The sequence below is a fragment of the Strix aluco genome, chromosome 16 (assembly GCF_031877795.1).
Source record: "Strix aluco isolate bStrAlu1 chromosome 16, bStrAlu1.hap1, whole genome shotgun sequence".
Taxonomy (NCBI): domain Eukaryota; kingdom Metazoa; phylum Chordata; class Aves; order Strigiformes; family Strigidae; genus Strix; species Strix aluco.
This window is the reverse complement of record NC_133946.1, coordinates 9,974,943-9,995,729: the sequence shown is the minus strand read 5'-3', so window position 1 is coordinate 9,995,729 and position 20,787 is coordinate 9,974,943. Positions and strand designations below refer to the sequence as shown.

Below are 20,787 nucleotides of genomic sequence, written 5' to 3'. Positions count from 1 at the left end.
TGGGAGAATCTGAACTTTCACTCAGTTTTTCTGTCTTAAGAGGGGCCCACCCTGCAAATTTCAAAAGCTGTCGTTCCTCCTGCTTATCAGGCAGTTTTACAAAGTTATCACTTTGTTTTTTATTTAGGTTTCCTTTTCTCAAAGGAATTTGCTTAGAGGAGACAAGTTTCCATTCTATCTAAACCCTCAAGCTGGCTAACTTTCATAATAATAAAATGAAACCCAGACAAAATAAGCCTCTCTGAATAAGGATTAAAAGCTCTGTACATTTTTTTATCTGAGTAAAATTAATTTACAAGTTTTTTATCACAAATGTTAAACATTGATGTGTTAGCAGCAAGATCAATAAAAAATGCAAAAGGTGTTTGGGTTCAAAGGAGATTAAATGATGTCTAATGGCGTGTTTAGTCAAAACTACCATAATTCCAATCCAATACAGCAAAAATTGATTAAATGCCACTAAATGATAGATTTCCCTATATAGCCATTGATGGGAAATCATTATAAAATGTGTTTTTTTCTACTGATGTCACACAGTGCTTTGGCCCTTGTATGAAACAATTGTTTACAAAAGTCTTCAGCTTACAGAAACAAATAACCAGGCTGGGACACTACTTTGCTACATAAACTATATGCAGAGTAGATCAAGCCTTCATTTTAATGTACAAAGTCCCGACATAGGAAGGGAGTAGGTTGATCATACATACCAGAGAAGTTTCAACACTGAAAAGCAGCTCAAAACCACTTAGGGCTTTATTTGCCTGAATGAGCTAATTTGAATGGGCCCAGTTTACCATGCTATCCAGACTGTTCTATGCCTGTCCTCCCTCTAATTTGATTTTTCAGTCATCTTTTTGCATTTGTAAATTGTATCAAGTAATTTTGTATTTGTTTCCTTACTGTTAAGGAAAACACTGGTAGTGTTATGACAAATGCTGCAGCTCCAACCAAAACGTTTTCCTAAACAGCAATTTTCTATTCAGTTTTTGGGGTTTTTTTGCACCTGTCAGCCACTTCACTGTATTGTACCAATTTAAATGAGAGTATCACAAGGCTTATCACAGTTTAAGTATCTTAGATCTCTACTTCTGGAGAACATCTAGAGTGGTTTTCATCCAAAACTTGTAATCACCTAAAAGAAATAATTCCTTTTTGTTTCAAAAAGCTATTCCCTATAACTGTGGAGATAAAGTGGCGCTTACTGAAAGGGTGTTCAATACAGTCCTGAAAGGTATTATAAAAATCAATAGTTGGAGGCCAAAGATACTGTCAGGGAGCAACAAGGGCCAGCTGCTCCCTGAGGGAGGCCCAGCCAAGCATGGCAGCGTGTCACCAGCCAGAGCCTGGCCCTGCGGTAGCCAAGGGCAGGACCAGAGCAGACCCAGTCTAGGCTGTTAGAGAAGCCCTTAGCAAGAAAGTAGATCCAGGATTAAGCCAAGGCACCCAACTGTAGATCAGGATCCTCATGGCAAGGGTCCATGACCAGACACAGGTCTAGGTCCAGGCCTGAACTTAAATGGGCCCATGGGTCGAGACTGTGGATAGAGACCCTAGGTGGGGCTGCTCAGGGCAGTTAAGGGTTATTACTCTTATGCAGTCGGGGCCCTGGCAGCTACACAGGTTGCAACTGAGGGAGAGAGACATTTTTAACAGTGAGAAAGATCAACAGCTGGAGCAAACTATCAGGAGGAATGATATCTTCTCCATCTTTAGATGTCTCCAGATTAAGACCTCACGTTTTAGCAAGTACAAATTATTTTACTCTAGATGGAATGGGTAACTTGGGGCTTGTGATGAGTCCAATACCAACTTTTTCTATTGATTGTTATGAATCTATGAATGAAGGAGTCCAAATAGTTCTTCACAATCAAAGGCCTGATCCAGCTACTGCCTGGCCACTTAGCCCCCAGTAAATTTGTTCCTAAGCTCTTCACCTCTTCAGCTGATTTGGTCATGCATAGTCATCAGAAAAACAATGTTTTTTCTACTGATATTAATAATTTATTCATGGTCATGACACATAGTTTCCAAGTCAACTGGAAGATTTTAATCAAACCTCATGCTCTCCAACCGGCATATCAAAATCTTCCTGCATATCACATACATAAGAAAGGTAAAGAAGTAATAAATTTGAAAGTAACCTGAAGGTGAAGGATGACTGGTTATTTTAAGGAATCCATAATGGTGATATAGGACAGGCTGAACTCAGGATGCAGTTTAGTCGCAAGATGGCCTGCTAACGTCAGCCTCCCAGACAGGTTATTTTAATGCTTCACGATTCTTACTGATAGAAAATTGTCTTTGTGTGTAATGTGAATCTCTGTTACTCTAGTGTTGATGCTGCTACTTCTCATCCTAAATATCCTGGACAGAAGTACTAGTTTTTTCTCTTTCTCTTTCAAGCTGTCTTTCTAACACATTATGGTAACAGAGTTGTATTTCTTCACAGTGTTCTTTGCTAGGTCAAGCAACCCCAGTTCTTTCAACCTTTCCATACAGATGAAGTTTATTAGACCTCTGACTATTCTTGATGTTTTCCTCAATGCTATCTCCGATTGGTCTGTATGGACCTTCAAATGTAGCACTTAAAACACAATACATTACTCCAGCTGAGTCCTTATTAATGATGATATCATGATGTTACATAATGTGTTTCACAGAAGACATGGACCTAGATGTGGTTTGCTTTTTCTGTAATGAAATCCCACGATACACAGGGGTTCGGGTTGTAATTATTTATCACCTCCAGATCTTTTTCCACAGAAATACTGGATAACACATTATCCCCCAGCATGAGTTTGTGATGTCACTATTGCTGCCTGAGTTGACTTGTCCACATTGAGTTTCATCTCTTTTTTTTTACCATTTCATATTTTGATTCCAAAGTATTTGACTTTTTTTTCACAGCTTTCATACCCTCTGTTCTACCATCTAGGTCATAATGAAAATATTAACTAGCATGGACACGTGAAGAAATTCCAGTGATACCTTGCTTCATACCTCCTTTCATTTTGACAGGGAATCGCTGGCAATTATTCTTTAAGTAGACTAGCTTTACACCCACTTTACAGTAGTTTCATTTAGGTCATGTTTTCTTAGGTTGCTTGTGAAGTGTGTGAGAAAGTATTAGAAGCCTTATTAAAGTCAGAGGTCATCTGCTTCTCCTCTGTCCGTGTGATATTCTTTGTGGAAGGAAATTAAATAGTTTGACACAGTTTGGTTTTGACAAATTTCTGTTGGCTGTTACTCATCTCCTTTATTTCCCAATCACTTAGGATGTTTCATGAATAAAGATAGAGCATCTCTAACTTAATTTAAAAAGACCTACTATACAGCTCAGTTTGCAAGTGGCTTGATCAATTTGTTGCTTTAATTTTGTTTTTCAGATGAAAAACTCTTATTATGAGCTTCCAAATGGCAAAGCTTCTCCCAACGTGAAAACAGAAAATAGTGCTGTGCACTGAGATGAGAAGATGCCTCTTTGCCGTCTGGCTCTTGTGTACTTGTTTATACTGACCTGCTTATCTCAGGCTTTATCATATCATTTACACTTCTTAACCTAATGTCTGTTTTCCAGTAGAGCACAGTCAGAAAGGAACAGGAAATACTTAAAACCTCTTACACAAAATATTCTTATGTGACAAATAGAAGTGTGCTTAGTAAGCACAACTAGAAGAACTGGAAGCTGCTGTAAACAAGAGCATTTGAAACCTCTGCACTTAACTAAGGACAGATACAGGTTGTACGTAACAATTCCACTGTACAATCTTTAAATCCTATTGATGTAACCATGAAGTAAAAGAAAAGAAAATTGCAGGATGTTTTATGGGTTTTTTTATATCCTATTTAAGCACAAATGTCCTACCTTTCAAAGATTCCGAGGAACTATAGTTTTAAGGTTCACAATATGTTGACCATATCTAAATCCTTTCCTTCTGTCTATCTAAATGTCTATCTACTGTTGTAGTGTTTACTTATCTATCTGTTCAGAAGTTAAAGTAATAATATAGATGACGTTCCCTCACAGTGAATAGAATTGCATTTCACAATGAACACTTGCACAAAAAGAATGCAGAAATCTTTTATCCATGTAGGTATAAAGTATCTCCAGTCCAGAGGAGAGCAAGGATAGTTTGCACGCTACAGTCAGTATTTGAGGCTCATCTGGGCTATGGGTCTAAGACTAAGGCTAAGACTAAGACTAATCACAGACCTTATGCTAAAGGTCTATCTGAAGAAAAATTAATGGTTGCATTAAACAAATATTTCCAAATATGATGGTGTTACAGCTGCCTTCCAAAGGCATGCTGTCTTTAGGAGTGCCCACTGGCACTGTAGCCTTTTTTCTTTCTGACTTCTCAGCACTCTTGGGGGCATAGGTAAGAATGTTCCTCAAAGCCATATACATCCCAGGGAAGATGAACAATTCTTACACTAAAGAATTGCAAAAGATTCTGCTCAAAAAAGCCCCAAACAACCAAAAAACACCAAACAAAAAAAAAAAACCCCAAGCCATAAAAATAATGTAAAAACAGGTAAAGAGATCATCTACATAAATTCAGATTTATTCTTAATTTTTACCTGGGCTTTGATAGTGGTTTGGGGTTTTTTTCAAGCCACTAAGCCTCAAATGTGTTGTAGAAGGCTCCTGCTCAGCCCTGTCCCCTGCTAATCACAGCTGGACCTCCTGGCTGGACCCTGATCTGTCCCCTCACCTCATCTGATGGCTTCTCAAGGGAAGTCAGCACAGTCACCAACCTGGCCCCACATGGTCAGTGGGGTCCCTGATAGCCTTTACGTGACTATAGCCAGTCACTTTTGGCACGATGTCTTTTGCAGTCATGAAATTAAGTGCAAGGACTCTACAAGTCCAAACTCTTCAAGTTCACTGGACAATTCTATTCCCCAGCACCCCAGTGATGAATGGGTTATAAACGTGTTTGAAGGGCAATAGAGCTATTCACCAGGCAGCTATCCGAGCCAGAAACACACAGGGTAAGACCCTACTGCAGCAGAGGAAATAAGAAATTTGGGAACAGCTTTCTGTAAGGAAACTGTAGCACATCTAGTTTATCTGAGTACCAACACAAGATTTAAGGTTTTCAAAAAAAGTAATTTTGATTCACTGACATTAGTAATGAACATATTGCAATAATAACATGTTACACTCTGAGAATTGCAATGACAGAACAATTATCTAATTAGAAAGTAAAATTAATTACATCATGTTTTAATTACTTAATAACCAAGAAATTGTCATCAGGATGAAGGCAGGAAAATGTCATGAAAAATTATCAGGGAGTGCAATTTGCTGGTTAACAGAAAGTTTTCCTTGCAAACGTGGAAGCAGGCTTACATCAACTCCTCACAGGCCAACCACCAAGTTTCGTTTCGCATCATCACGTCTGTATCAGACTCCATTTGGGGACAGGAGGCCTTGTTAGACCTGAAGAGCTAAAGGCAAGAGTCAAGACCTGCGGTTGACAGCAGGAAGTAGGACAAGTGCTAGAAAGGGAGAAAGCCCTGGTCCAACAGCGAGCCGGAGGAAGCTGGAAGATGAGATTGGAGAAAGAGGAGTGCTGAATTCCAGTTATTTTGGGACTACAAATTGCTGCCAAGAAGTCAGTAAAGGCTGTGCTTGGTACTGTAGCAGGAGCTAGTTTGGTCCAGAACTCAAGAACTTGCAAAAGTGCCATTATTTGGTGTTATTTTGGCTCATGCCATAGGAGATGTGTTGCATTGGTTGCAATGAAGGAATACTGCATCAAAATCTAAATCTGAAAAATGTGTGATCTGGAATAAATATTGGGGATACAATATTTACTAAGGACCTTATATGACCCAGGATTTTTGTGTAGGATTGTTACTGGACCAACTTTCCGAGTTGCTTCAGACTACTTGAAAAGCAGTCTGATGTTTAAACTGATGCTGATGATTAAGGTAGTACCTGTGACGAGAAAGGCAGGCAAACAAGAAGACTGGTCTTTAAACAGAGAGTAGACAAAAAAAAAATTAAAACATTCAAATAATGTGTGTCTGTGAACCAGTGTGTTTGTTTTTGCAAGACAGGTTGCAATTAACATTTGAAAAAGTATGTAAATAATGTTTCATGCAAATATTCCCTTGGACACAGACTTGTGATCTATTAATTATTCAAAAACAGCACAAGTGTTTTGTCATTACTGTCTGTGGCATGTTCTTTGCTTTAATCTGTCCTTTGGTCTTGGAGCTGCCAGATTTCCATAACTGGGTCACCTAGTTCTTTCTCAACTTTGCTTTCTGCTGTGAAATGAAAAATTAGCATTTTCTGTGACACACATTCAGGGCTTCTATGAGGATCTTGAATGGCTGCTCTAGAAAGTAAGGAATCCTGAAATACATGGGAAAATATGCAGGAAGGACTGAATTAATATTTGTGGATAACATGAATTCTCAGTGACCACTGACCTTTGCAAACACAGTCAAGGATGAAAATTGTTAGTTGGCCAAAGAAAAGGAAAAATGTTACTTGATGCACAGGAATGATAGTAGAGTCACCCTTTGTACTTTGCATAGTGAAAAACTCTAGTGCTTAAGAACAAATTATAATAAAATATAATAATTATAACCGTAATTTAAAAATCTTTTTAACTCGGAAATACCTGAGTGACTGTGAGTGATTTGTTAATTAAAATTGGGTTGAAAAGGTGAGAAGTGACATTAACAGTATTTGCTATTTTAACCACTAGAGAGCGTTCAAGAGCTGCTTTATAAAATCCATTTTTAACTCATCCCTTGAACTCCAAAGCAGGGATGCACTGAGATGCACGGGAGAGTCAGTGGGGTTTGAAGGAGGAGTAGGGAGACATCTCAGAGAGGGGCTGGGCTCAGCTCTGATTTCTGCTGGCCTACACATGCCAGTGAAGAAGAGTGTGATGAAGGAATGGAGGCAATCCTTGACTTTTCGACGTTCTCTCACAATTACACTCAGCAGGTGACTGCCATCGGGTGTACACATCCCTAGTGGCAAACAGCACATCAGAGACGATCATTAGGAAAAAATAATCTTGGAAGTGTTTGTCCTGAAATGCGTATTTTTTGTTTTAGTTTTATTAAGAAAAGATACGAATTGAATATTCCGAGGATGAGTAAGCAATGCCATTTTATTATTCATATTTACTATTAATTTGTAAAATCTGTCATTGTATTAGAGTTTGGCTGAAAGTGACTGAAGATTTCTACTGGAACCTCTACAGAGAGCCAGCCAGAGGTCTTACTTTTTCTTCTTTGCAAGTGGGAGGGGGTGGAGGAGGCCTCAGTGATGCTCACTTGAAATTTGACTCAAGCACTTGACACCGTGCTCTGCAGCAATGGTGCACCAGGGCTAAAGACCAGCATCCTGGCATTGGTCATTGCGCTGGCTGGGTGTAACTCTCATGGGAAGACATAGGGATCTCCTGAACATGCTTTCTTCATGCAAAAGTCAGTGTCAGAAGCCAAATTTCTATAAACAAACTCCATGAAATTCCACTTACCTCATCTTTGAAATGACCCACATTCCCCACTTCACTTCTAGATAATTGCTGGAGTTCAGCAGAAGTTTTTCAGCCTGGCCTTTCTCTTTGTGTGTGGGGGGAACAAATGGGGATGTGGCAGAAGCCAGTTCTGGAGAAAGTGGTCTCCTTGCAGAAAAGGGAAAGTCTATGAAAGGAGAGAGGGAAGGGGGTGGGACAAGCAGACTGACTTGGAAAACAGCTCTGCTGCCCCATTTCTTAATGCCCCCAGAGATTTCACAATTTCACATCAAATCTGTGCTCCATAACCACTGCGGCAGACTCTCTTTTTAAGGTCTTGCCCTTTTCAAATGCTTGTTATGTACTTGACCTCTTTCAGTTTTTACAGTCCACTAGAAAGGTTTGTAAGTGATTTACCACAGAGGGGATGAAGGCAGGAGATTGTTAACCTTTGCCTGACGCTGCAGTTTTAATGGACTTAAGATGTGATAAGAGGAGAGGCTTGGACACAGACCTGCAATGCCTGACACCAAGACAAGGCTGGGTTCCACCACAGCCCTCAAAAGACAAGCCAAAGCGGCAGAGTGAGTATTTGAGCTGAAGGGCAAAACTTTGGCACCATTTAAAGTAATGTCAGAACTTTCACTGACTGCAAAAAAGAGATATTTCCTCCTGAGGCCTTTGCAGTTGATAGGTAAGGATCAGAAATGTCTTTGTTCTAACAGGACATCTCAAAACCCCGTGACTATGAATGGTTTTTGGGCTTAGAGAAACCTGAAAACAGAATCAGAGAGTCACAGAACAGTTCAGGTTGGAAGGCACCTCAGGAGGTCTCCAGTCCTGCTCCCAGACCTCCAAGGTTGGACACTGCATAACCTCTTGGGCAACCTGTGCTGCTATTCATAGACCCCAGGATGTTGTTGGTCTTTGCTGCCAGGAGCACTGTAAGCCCATGCTCAGCTCGCTGTCCACCAAGTGACTCGGGTCCTTTTCAGCAGAGCTGCTCCCCAGCCAGTCGATCCTAGCCTGTGTGCTTGCCAGGGGCTCTTCCTTCCCAGAAACAGAAGCAGCATCTAATTGGACAAGTGGTTCCATTGCCTTTTTTGTTCTCCTACATGAAAAAATGTGTGTGTATCAGAAAAAATAATGAAAGCCTTGTGTTTGAAAATAATTCCAGCAAGTCTTAATTAGCTTTCCCCTTGTACCACTCATCCAGGAATCATTGGGTTCATTTGTAATTTATAGTGTACAGAAATGTATATATTTGGGGACTCGTTCATCAAGCTCAGAGTAGTCTTTCCATTTGCACTCATTGCTTTTCAGGCTATTAGCCTAATTTTAAGATTTCTAGAATATCAGTGTCAGTTGTAGATACCGAGCTTGATCGGAAACCAAACTGAGCAACAATTGCTTATATAAAGAAAAATTGTGTGGGAATCTGCACTTCCTATGCACTGGTGCTTCTGCTAATCTGAAAGCCACCTTCTTACAAGGTCTTCTGGCAGGAAAGTAAGGGATTTTTTCTGTCCTTTGTGTTAGTGGGAGAGTTATTTGCAGTATAACCAGAAGTGGATGCAGCAGGACCTGTTGTAGTTGAAATCAGCCCAGTATTAAACACTTTGGTATATCCTTGGCCTTCCACGTAGGGTTGGGTTCATACTAAAAGAGAGGAACTGGGGTTTGTACTGTTACAATCAGTGGAAGTCAGGGTGAGAAGTGAATGCAACAGTCATTGTTATGAGTAAAAATGACAAGATTTTTGCTTGAGTCTCATCTTCAGGGCTCGTTGATAAAGAAGTTGAGGAATCCAAAGCTAATTTTCCTTTCAGTAGCTCTCTCTTCTTCTTCTGTTGCAATGCTCTCCTATCTGTTATCCACTAGAAGGCAGAAGTGAGGTTTTATGAGCACATTTACCGAAAAATTGCACATCAGGAAGATTTATAGCAAAGTGACTGCTGCTGTTTTTCTATGGTTTCATCATCTTCGTTCTACCAAGCACTTCTCATTTTCAAGGGTCCCAAGGCCTTCACAAACTTGACCTAACATAAGCATTGCATGCAGAAATCGTGCTATCTGCAAACGGTAGCTCAGCGGTGGGCTGCGACACTTCTCAGCCTCACAGGACATGCATGGAAGAACATATTATCTAGCTGAAACTTCAGGGGGAATTTTAAAAGGCAGATTGTAATTAATTGAGTTGGAATTTGGCCAAGGAAGAGACTTTAATATGTCTTCTTTCCTGACTCATTCAGGAGCCGTGTAACACCCTTGTTGAGAGCTTATGCCTTTGACAAATCCATTTCAGTCCCATTTCTGTCAGAAAGGGCCCACCACGGGGCTGGCGATCAGTTTAGCCCTTAGCCATGTGTGTACATAAATATCTTTGGCGTCGTCTCATCTGGGTCTCTTCTCCAGGATGCCTCCTCATCATTATGTTTTTCCACCATAGCTGATCCCAAACCTTGATTTGGCATCCTTGCCTGCTCCTAATTTCTGTGTCATTCTTACACTGTGTAATGCCTGCTGCTTTTGGAGGAACTCCTGCATCAGCAGCGGTCAGATCTCTCTTATTTAATGCAGTCACTTCTGGCCTATAGACTGTTAGTGCCCTTTTTCAGTACTTTAGCTCATTTATCTGACAATTATGCAATGTCATTTGCATAATGTGAAATTTAGATCTTCCATTGTCACATGCTTCAACTCATTTACTATCCTAATGTCCATTTGAAGTAGGTGATGAAAGCGTTGGTGAATTCATAGTCCTTGTTTCATACCAGACTTGGTTTGAACCAGTTGCTTAATTTTCTGCCAGTCCCTACAGCACCACAGGAGTTCCCAGCATTTGTACTACCAATGTGCTTATCTGAATATTGTATCATTTTTGCTGTGTTCTATAATGGCTGCTTCCAGAGAAAATGCCTTCATAGCATCAAGGAAAATAACGAGCACTTTTAAACTCCATTTTTCCTTTTTTTCCCTTCAACTGTAAAATTCTGCATATCTGATTAATGCAACTTCATCCTGATCTGAAGTCACACTGTTTTTCTCTCACTACTCCCTCTAAAACCAGCTTTGATCTGTTGAATATTAGTTTCATCAGAATTCTTCTCAGTACTGACAGTAAGCTTCCACCTCTATAATTATTTTGATTAGCAGGATCTCCTTTTGCCAGGATTGGGACAACTATTGCCTTCAGCTAGTCACCTGGTAGTCTCTCTCACTCCCACAACTTTGTATTTTTGTACATGCTCCACAACCTTTCTCATTTTTAACTGAACAACTGCTCTGGTTGTTCTTATTATCCTGGTTAAATACTGATTCAGCACTGCCTCACAAGTTAGCAAGTCTGTTCTTGAAAAGTGTCATTCAGTCATTCGTATACGAAGATGTTCACCACACCACTGCTGTGCTTGATCCTTCATGCTTGATATACAACTGATTTCTACCAACTCACAGTAATTAAGTCATTGCCATTAACAGGTGTTTCTTGGGAGTCTCCAGCAAGTACTGATCTTCTTTTAAATGTGAGATATAATGAGACCACTGTGCAAGAAAGTATGGCTTAATTCTCGAAGTGATGTCTATTAGTCACTTCTTTTTAAAGTGGAAGGATCAAACTATGCTAGCCTTTCAGATTTCATCCCCATGGCCCTGCTCCCTGAAGTCCATGAATAATGACAATCTGGGTGGAAAGGGTACTTAACAATTTAGGGTGCAATTATGAAATGAAAAAACCCACCACCAGGACACTTTCCTTTCAGTGTCTGCCCGTTAGTAGTCAGTTAAAAAAAACAGGACTTTTTTTTTTTGCCTGGTGTGTATGAGAACGCTTTAATTATTTGTACAAGTATTGTCAGATCCAGTCTGAAATCTTTGTATATACCATGGCAACAAGTTACATAGATTAACTCTTCATTAGGTAAAAAATGGCCATTAAAAATAAGTATTTTCTTTCAATGTCATGAAATGTCTCCTTACTTTTGTACTATGGAGAGGGCAGACTGGACCATGACTTTGACTTTACTGTGACTTCTCCTGTTCATTATTATTCACATCTCTGTTCTGGGAAAAAAAATCAGCACTAAGTATTTATGATTTGAGTTTTAAAGTCCTTCTGTGTATTGTTCCTATAAACATGGTTGATTATAAAAACAGATGCACTCCATTACTTCTGTGACAGTAAACCACGTGGTTTCTTTTCATTGTGTTCCAGCTACATTTTCGACTTTAATCATATATAGCATCTCATTCCTTAACTATTCTCTCTATTCTCTCTATTAGCTCATTTCACCTCCTTTTATTTTTATTTCCCCTTCCTCTCTCTCCCTCTCTTCCCCTGCCCATAATATTTTCCCTTTCAGAGCTCTGAGAACCCCTTCCCTCCTGTGAACCCCTAATTTATTATTTCTGTGTGTGCCTTCAGCAAAGCTGCTGAGCCCCTGCAGCTCCCACAGCAACAGAGATGAAGGTGGTCAGCAACTTGCAGAGTAAGTATTTGGGTTTCTCAGAGCTTAGTACATTTTGTACACTTCCCTTTTTCGCTGTCAGTGTGAAATATGTATGTGACACACACTGTGACATTTGATGGAAGGGTGTACAGGGGTGTCCTTTCCCAAAAATAGGAGAAAGAGCCCCTTAACATGGATGTTTCATTATGCAGGGCCATGGGCTGCCAATTCTGCCTTCGGGATAGGTTTAGAGAAAAAAGAGAGCAGAAAAAAAACCCCGAGTTTTTGTTTTTAATTCTTTTTACAGGCCATTTCTCAGTTAGTTCCGTTGCTATCGCTTTGAAGACTATTTTACACACCCTTGTGAACAGAGTGTTTGTGTCTCTGTGGAGGCCGATAAGGATGCGTGAGAGGTGGTGGTCTCACCCCGCCCGCTGACCACACAGCCTTTCCCTTTCCTCCTTCTTCGCTCGCTCTTTCTGAGATGCCAGGACATATGGGAGGAGGGATAGCTGTCTCCTCATTATCATTGCGCTGCAGAGAAAGCACTCAACAACATGTGCCTGAGCTTCACTAGCTGTGTTTATACCTTGTGTTTCCAGTTCTGTTGTTAAGTAACTTTATCGGCTCCTTCAGCTGCTCTTCAGCGACACACGGAGTGTCCACTCAGGGGACAATTCTGCAGAATATTTGGGAAGCTCAGACCTACAGCCTTGTGCATGCAGAATTTTGGGAAAGGATGGCCTCAGGTGGGGATGGTAGGTTTGGGCCCGTAGTACTGCATATTTCTGGTGATTGCTGTCACTACATTTTCAGGAGACCAGGTTGCCTTCTAGCAGTTTCCTTCATCAGTCAGGGATGTGCCAGAAATATCTTTTAATCCTCCCACCATCTCTCTTCAAAAGCTTTTACCCTCTAAGGAAAGACCTCAAGGGAATAGCATACATAGAGCTGGTTTCTTCTCAGCTTCCCACAGTTGGCATCTGGTGGGAACAACAACCAACTGTCTTCTGGGAGCTCATGCCCTCCCAGGTACCCACAGCCTTCAAGGGGATCCACTCTGGGTGGCCGAAAGGCAGGCAGGCCACCCCATATTCCCAGCGACATGGCTTTTAGTCCCTCTGTGCTAATCCAGAACGTCACCATAAACCCTTTCTCTTACCATAACATTTTTTCTCCTCGCTAGCAGACTGGGTCACAGGTTTGTAACCCTTCTTTCTGAATATTTCTTACTCCATGTAGTTGTCAATGCACTTCTGTTGAGTAGGTGATTTTATTTCAATTGTATATATTTTACCTTTCTTAGACATTCCACCCTGATAGCTCTTTTAAATAACAGTTTTGGTTAGAGAGAACTGATATTCTGCTTATTGGTATTGATATCACGTACGCTCCTGGTCTGCAACCACTTAGGCACATAATTAACCAAGAGATTTTATGCAGCCCTATTGAGTTCTGCCCAAATATTTGCACGTTATGAGAATCTTTGTAGGACTAGGCTTTCATCTGCAAATGTTTCAGGCCAGCGACTGTTTTTTATGGCATGGCTGGTATAATAGGCGTACACCTGACAGCTGAAGCCTCTGTAGACTGCTGGGATGATATATAAAGAAACTCAGGGAACAAGGGAGGAGTTGAAACATGGTCCAGATGATGTAAATGTTTCCTCAGGTAGAGAAAGCTCCCCTGTTTTTGCTTAGAACAGACATTATTGTAGTCTCAAAAGGAGCTTTCCCAAATTAACATTGGCTGCGTAACTTAAGCATAGACAATTTTCACCTGAGTCTCTTTCCTGCTGTCTTGTAAGACCATCAGAAGGGGATCTATTTTACTAGATGTGTATACACATTACCAGTCTGCACTAGAAAACCTTTTATTTTATTCTGAGTTTTATCACCAAGTAATCTTTCAAGTATTTCTACAATTGAGCAGATGTTTATTAGCCAGGGACAAGTCTAGCATTGAAGAAAAGATATTTTCAAAGTAATTTTGGGGAACCTGACAAGAATCTGTTACTACTGGCTGCTAACTGTGTTTTCTTCCTCTTTTGATAGATCTGGTTGTGTCAAGAAAAGTCTCTATGGACTTGGTTTAACAAAGGCATGATAGATCTGACCCTTTGTATTCTTTGCTATTAAAGATAGAAAAATGTTAGCTTTTTACTCTGTTGCTATCTTGCCAAACATCATTTTACTCCCAGGAAAGACTGGCTTTGTATCATGTCAGGTGCAATAGTTACCCACCTGGGCTTGTATCTTTTATCCAAACATGCCAACTTAACTTTTTTTCCCTTTGTATTGCCAAAGATTTTGATTTATTGTGCCTCCACTCTTTTTGAGTTAATGTTATTATCTTGAAAGACGATTTTCCTGATCAGTTGCCATAATAAACAAAGGTTTCATTTGCAAATCTGCCTTGGGTGATTATAGACATTAAGCACATTTGGATCCCTATTGCTCATGATTTATTATGAACAACAGTGTATCTATGGGATGAATAGCTAGCAAATTTAGAGAGGAAAAAGAGCTTCTATCCCAATTAGGCTGAAACTAAGTAGAGGGGAATGGTGAGAGATGCAGAAAGAAGAATGTTATTTCTGATATTCTAATGAAGAAGGAGAATCTCTTCAAATAGCTCCCCAAAAATGTCACTGTTCATTTAAAATGTGCCTGCTTGTTAGAAACAACCTCCCAGGCTCACTGGTACTGCTATTGTTAATTACTGACTCATCTCACAGAAAGCTGTTTGAAGGAGGTTAATGATTTTGATTCTTTGGATAATATGTGACAGCAATTGCAAATGTGAATCCTTTCTGGATCCTGCTATTGAATCAAGCCCTGGAGATGCCAAATATAATACTACTGACAAGATGGAGAATGAGATTGTTTCTATCAACTGCACAGGATGGAGGGAGGTGCCAGACAGTCATCCTTGGGATACCTTGGTGGAAAGGAGAAGTCACAAACTGCTGCCTTTTTATTCTAAAACAGAAGGGCTTGTTTTGTGGTGGGGTCTTCTGCTGCTTACCAACACTCCAGTGCTGGTATGAAGTAGCTCAGTGGAGCTTTACCGTGGTTGTGCCAGTTTTGAGACAGGGACAGTATATGGAATATCTGAGTTTAGTTAGGCTGAAAATCAGTCCCTGCCTTTCACCTTCCCAAAAGCCTGAGCTGGTTCCAAAAGATGCTGACTACAATCCAGGCCAGGGAGAGCTGATGTGGGATAGCTGATGGATTTGTGATTTTAGATATACCTACTTTTTTGAATGGCTTTCAGCTACATGATTGGAGTACGGTCAAAGAATGCAACATATCTAGGATGTTCTGTGGTGTTTTGTTTGCACAATTTTATATAAATAAGAAAATAAATTCTAGAAAGCCCTGCTGATATTCTTGATACTCTTGTTTCTTTGTTGCTTTATTGGGTATATAATGAATTTTCTCTGACTAAACCTTGACCCTGTTTTTTCTTTGAGTTGCAGCCATAACTTTTTTTTAGTTTTAGAAGTGTCATTCATATTTATAGCGGCAGATTCAGGAGAAGAATCTAGTCCTGTGTCTTCAGAAACTGAAAGATGCGCTGCATGTTTCAGGTTCACACCACAATATGAAATGCCAGCCTTCCTTTTCACCTCCAAGATTGTAACATAAGACATGGATAATAGTTTATAAAGGATTATAAAAAAGTATTTCTGTGATCACAGTCAAACCAGAAGTTCAAATTTGTTAATCCTCTAAGTGAGTATTTCTAACTTGGTGAAACGTTAAGAAAGAATTCATTAGAGATGTTTTCTTGTCAATATGTCTCTTGTTTTTTAACTCCAGCACAGAAAGTGACCCCGATCTGACTCAGGGATTTAAAATGAAGAGTACTGGTGCACTAGTTGAAGTGCTAATCTTGAAAATAATATTTCATAATTAATGTTCTTCCCACCAAATCACTTATTCCATTCATTCCAATGTCCTTCTTTGTAATTTTACATCAGCTGGGATCCCAGTGTGATAGATGCTGTACGAACATGAGTCTGGGATGGATCCTACACAAACAGTGTCCAAGGACAAGCCAGGCAAAAGGTGGTAGAACGGAAGCAGTATCGTTTTACTACGCAAATGGAAAACTTCCAGAGGCAGACAAAGCAGTCTTCCCAAGATCACCCTGGGAACCTCTGGCACAGCCAAGAGCTGAATTAACATCTCCTGAGTCCTTCAGAGACAATCCTTCCTCACTCCATCAGTTTATTTTCTAATCCAAAACCAGTGGAAAGAACCCTTTGATTTCAGTAGTGTTTGAACAGAGTCCCAAATGCCCCCCAAAATCCATTGTTGTTTTCCCAGGCAACATAAAGATAAGACCTTATCCAATACAGAGAAGAATTTTAACCTCTGCTATTGTCAAGTTACGCCTAGAAGTTCAGTTAAAGCGTGGTAGATCAGCAGGAGCTCTGCACCCTTGCTAGTAGTCAGTGTACTAAGAAAATGACTTATTTTTGTCACTCCTTGTTATTAGCCATGTCTCACATGCGTTGCATTGGTACCATCATTCTCTCTTTTTGAACTCTGCTGTTTGAGCTCAGACATGTTATTTTTGCTCAGCTCACATCTTGTGTACAAAGTACTTAAAGGAAAGTCTTTTTCTGACAAACTCCATTATGATATTCTTGCCAATCGAATATACAGACTTGAGCATCAAATATGCAACTTCACTATTACCACACTTATCCCTTCTGGATTATTACACAGTGGAAAGTTTTGATGCATTTTGGAGTTGAAACGAGACATCACATCTGTCACAGTAGCATCAACATCATTCAACTTTATCGTGTATAAAAAAGCCCAAACATATGGTTAGACTCTGTAGTGTAAATTCAGTGAAATCACAGCAGCCATAAATTTAGGCCATTAGTTTAATCTCTTGTGATGAGAAGATCCACTGTACTGATTTTGCATTTTTATCATTCCTATCGAGGCAGTAACCAGAAACGAGCTGAGGCAGAAGCTGAAGTTTGTAGTCCCTGTTTCCAAGAAAAGCAAAGGCCTGTGCTCTCTTCCTCTGTTCTATTCCTATTCTAATCCTTGTGCATTTGCAACATCTAATTCTTATGTCTGGCAAAAAAAACCCCCTAGAACCAACCCAAACCCAAAGGTCGACTCTTTGTTTTTGTTCTGAAAGCTCCCAGCCAAAGCTCTGTCCTGGCAGTCAGTCTTCTGTACGCCTATGCAGCCCGCACAGAAAGGCTTCAAAGCAAATGTTTACAAAGCATATTGAAATGCCCATACTAAGTCTGTTTGGTTATCAGCTAATTTATTCTCAGGAGTAAAACCCACACTGGTGAAGTCAGCCTGGGTAACTGGGCACCCTGAATAAGTTTTTTGACATATATTCAAATTTTTTTTGGCATCTGCAGAGAAGAAGAAGCTTTCAAGTTTCACTGGGTAGGTTTTTCACATGTCATTTGAGATTCCTTTGCATATTTGAAAACTTCCATGTCAAAATTAACTTATGCAAGAATGGTTTTCATCCGGTATGTGTTTCATATGCTTGTTACTCTGATCTAGCTATCCACTATTATTTAGCATTTACCCAGCCTTGTTTGCTGTATTCACCTGTTGCATTCTTCCTGATGCTGCTATAAAAGCTTTCCAAATCAGAGTCTGTCTGCTCACTGGATGGTTAAACCTTACGGCTACCCTGGAGTCTCGGTTCCTGCATCAGACCTGAGCTGCTACTACAATTACAAATGCAGCAGCACGAGTCTTGATCACAGCAACAGAAATTTCTGTTTTGTCCCTGGTATGCTTTCCCTGCCAGACACATACAGAAATCAACCTGCAAACCTTCCATGCTCAGCCACGGAGACGACTGATGGATGGTGCTAAAAGGGCAATGGTGAGGGGAGAGCAAGTTACAAGTGGCATTTTCTTGTCACGTTATGAGCTTCTCTCCTATCAAATCAAAGAAAAACAAATGGTCCATTTGTTGCTGAGATGCTGCCCATCTGTGGCTGTGTCTAATCAGAGTTAATTATGGCAAGCTGAGTCTCTGTAATACTCCTGGTCCCCGAGCTCTGAAGGACCCACCACTTTATTCTGCAGCTTCCACTGCCAACTTCTGGAGCTGCCTATTATCAAGCACCAAAAGGTAGAGATTGTACAGGATCCCTGGCAAGCAACACAAAGTATCCCAGCTTAATACTAAAGCAATGACTAATCAGGGTATCCCAGGAGGAAGCTTTGCAATAGCATTTGCAAGGGTAATGAGGACAATTTTCATAGCTATGACACTTTAAGCCAAGCAAAATGCAAGCTATCCTGTTTATTCTTGTTTATTCTTTCCTGGAGCAGCAGGTAATGCAGATGCAAAAGAAAAGGACTCTTCCTGGGAGAAGGATTGCACCAAGACGGATTGCAGGATGAACAGCCATGGTTGTTGTTTTATCATAGGAGGACTAATAGCTAAATTCTATTAATTGCTGAATGCTGTTTTGTTTGGCAAATACAGGAAGCAGTTTACATGGCTACGCAAGTGCTCTGGTTCACAGTCCTTCTGAAATACTATTATTGTAACGGGATAATACTGATTAAGGACAGTTCCCTGAGGAAGGGGGGCCTTTTGATGATTGAGTCATTTCCTTTCCCTGCTCGACTTCAGTGAGATAGCGCTTCTCTCACCATAGACACACACCCTTTGTAGCCAGAGACTTCTCCAGCGAGGAGGTCAAAAGCACACGCCTCAGCCTTAGGTGGAAATGCCTGAGTGCATGAGTCCTAAAGAAAGCACTGAAACACCAGAAATATGCCAGGAGTACAAGCAGAGACTTTTTTTTCCATAAATACTCTGCCAGTTCCCTTTCAAAACTACAGGATAATACTGTCTTTGGCTACACCACTCTGCTGGAATAACCTTTCAACCCTTTAATCTTTGATTTTTGTTCCCATAGAGGTGACTTAATTTGAAAATAGCAATGGGTTTACCACCTAAGCAAAGACAACACCACCTCTGCAAACCACTGACGTACAGCCTTCTGCTTCTGGACATGGTCACCTGCCATCAGAGAAGAGCTGACCAAGGCCACTAGCTCAGTTAATACAGATCAGAAATCAGTAATAGCAAACGCTGTTCACTTCTAGACTAGAGCATATTCAGATTAGGGACCTAGAGGGAAAAGATTCCATGTTCTCTTACAACTGATGGGCACCAATGAAATCCCAGCTCCCAAACCATGCAGGCAGCAGCGGATCCTGATCATATAGGAACATGGTAGATAAGAACAACCCTCAGCCTCTCCTCTCTCTTTGATTTTTGTCACATGTTGCCATGGGAGATGCTTGAATGAGCTCAAGTGTAACCACAGCTTAGCAAGAAAATGTTCCTGTTATCACTTCTGAGCTAAAACTGGGTTCTTCTAAATGTTTTCCTTTTTAAGGTACAGTAATTGCTCTCCGATTAGGCAGGAAACTGTACCAGCATTATTGCTCTAAAGGAGCCAGTGTTATCAAAAAACAACACATCAGGGCCTGTCCTCACAGGAAGGGAATCATAAGTAATCAGGAGCGCTATAATACAATTGGCTGCTGGTCCCTCTGCGCTGAGGGGACAGAGCACAGAAAAAAACATTTTAGGACTTTTGTTTGTGGCCAAAGTATTTTAAAAGAGCCCTGGTTCCTCTTTGCCTCCCTGCTTGGCTTCTCCAAACATTGCTGTATTTTCTCAACAGGACATAAAAAAACCTTGGTGTGTGCAAGAATGCAGTGCAGGGCCCTTTCACCCAAAGGGTTATTTTGCAAACTGGTGCCATCCCGTCCTTGAATTCTCCACCAGTTTGCCCTAGGAAAGCCGCCCTCATCGGGCAGCAGTAATCAAGGGGAAGAACTGCCCTAGCGTAGCAAGATGATGAAGATCCTTGGGAGATGCAGTTCCTACGCTTTATCCCCTTTCAGGTTACCTCCCTTGGAAGTTCTTTCTAAAAGATAGGTATGCCCCAACGTGTGTGAATGTGGCACAGAAGCAATGGTGAGTGTAAAGTTGATTCTTTTATAAAACTAGTTGACATAATGGACTCTTAACACTGTCCAAGTGGTAAGATAGCTTAATTTCATCTACTCTCCATCATGAGGTACATCAATATCATTAGACTGTGAGACTGACCAGGATAGGTAAACACACCCACCTACCCCTAAGCACACACTACGAGAACTGTGCAGAGTACTTACACTTGGATTATGTAGCAAGAACCAGCCTGCTCTCAGCATGTTCTGCAAAAGGAAACAGAAACGCCTTATTTGGTTAATAATACAGAATCTGACTGGAAAACTCACCTGGTCTTTCAAGCTAGATTCTACTGAAGTGCTGTTTTGCTTCGCTTCTGCTAGCTGTGTGTTTTGGGATTTGTAGGGGTGTGCAGAGATGAGGTCTGCTGTTCATCTGTCCAAATTCCTCACTGTGTCTTCACTAGTCCAGCAGTGAGAATCAGAGATACCAGGAATCCAGGAAAACTGCTGCATCTGCTGAAGATTGGTTTGATGGCCGTTGCAGGATGTGTTCCCATCCTGACACAGCTGAAAAGGGACAGTCGCTCATCCTCATTACAATCTCAGAGTGACACAGGGGTTGGTCACAAAGGGAGGTCTTTATAACACTGCACTGAAGCCTCAACCTCTTAACTGTCTGGAATAGATAAACTTCTACAGAAGGGTAAAAAACAGTCAATCCTCAGGGCCCGTTGTCAGGATTTTAACTGAAATAGACAAAGCAATGAAGAGAACCTCCCGCAATGCTAGCCTGCTAGAAGTATCTATTTGAAAGAAGAAGACAGCAGGTAACAATTTCAAACTCACTGAGGGCCTCAA

General features: G+C 40.7%; 1 long non-coding RNA gene across 2 annotated transcripts; it reads right to left on the bottom strand.

The window, feature by feature from the left end:
- Positions 1-1,997: 1,997 nt before the first annotated feature.
- On the bottom strand, positions 1,998-20,514 carry LOC141930921 (uncharacterized). 2 transcript variants are annotated; one of them, XR_012625429.1, is made up of 3 exons: positions 20,152-20,514; positions 7,515-7,680; positions 1,998-6,999 (listed from the first exon to the last, which is right to left on the bottom strand). It is a non-coding gene; the product is annotated as an uncharacterized LOC141930921 (long non-coding RNA). The 2 variants fall into 2 exon arrangements; XR_012625428.1 differs by having other exon boundaries at positions 20,257-20,514.
- Between the last annotated feature and the right edge of the window lie 273 nt (positions 20,515-20,787).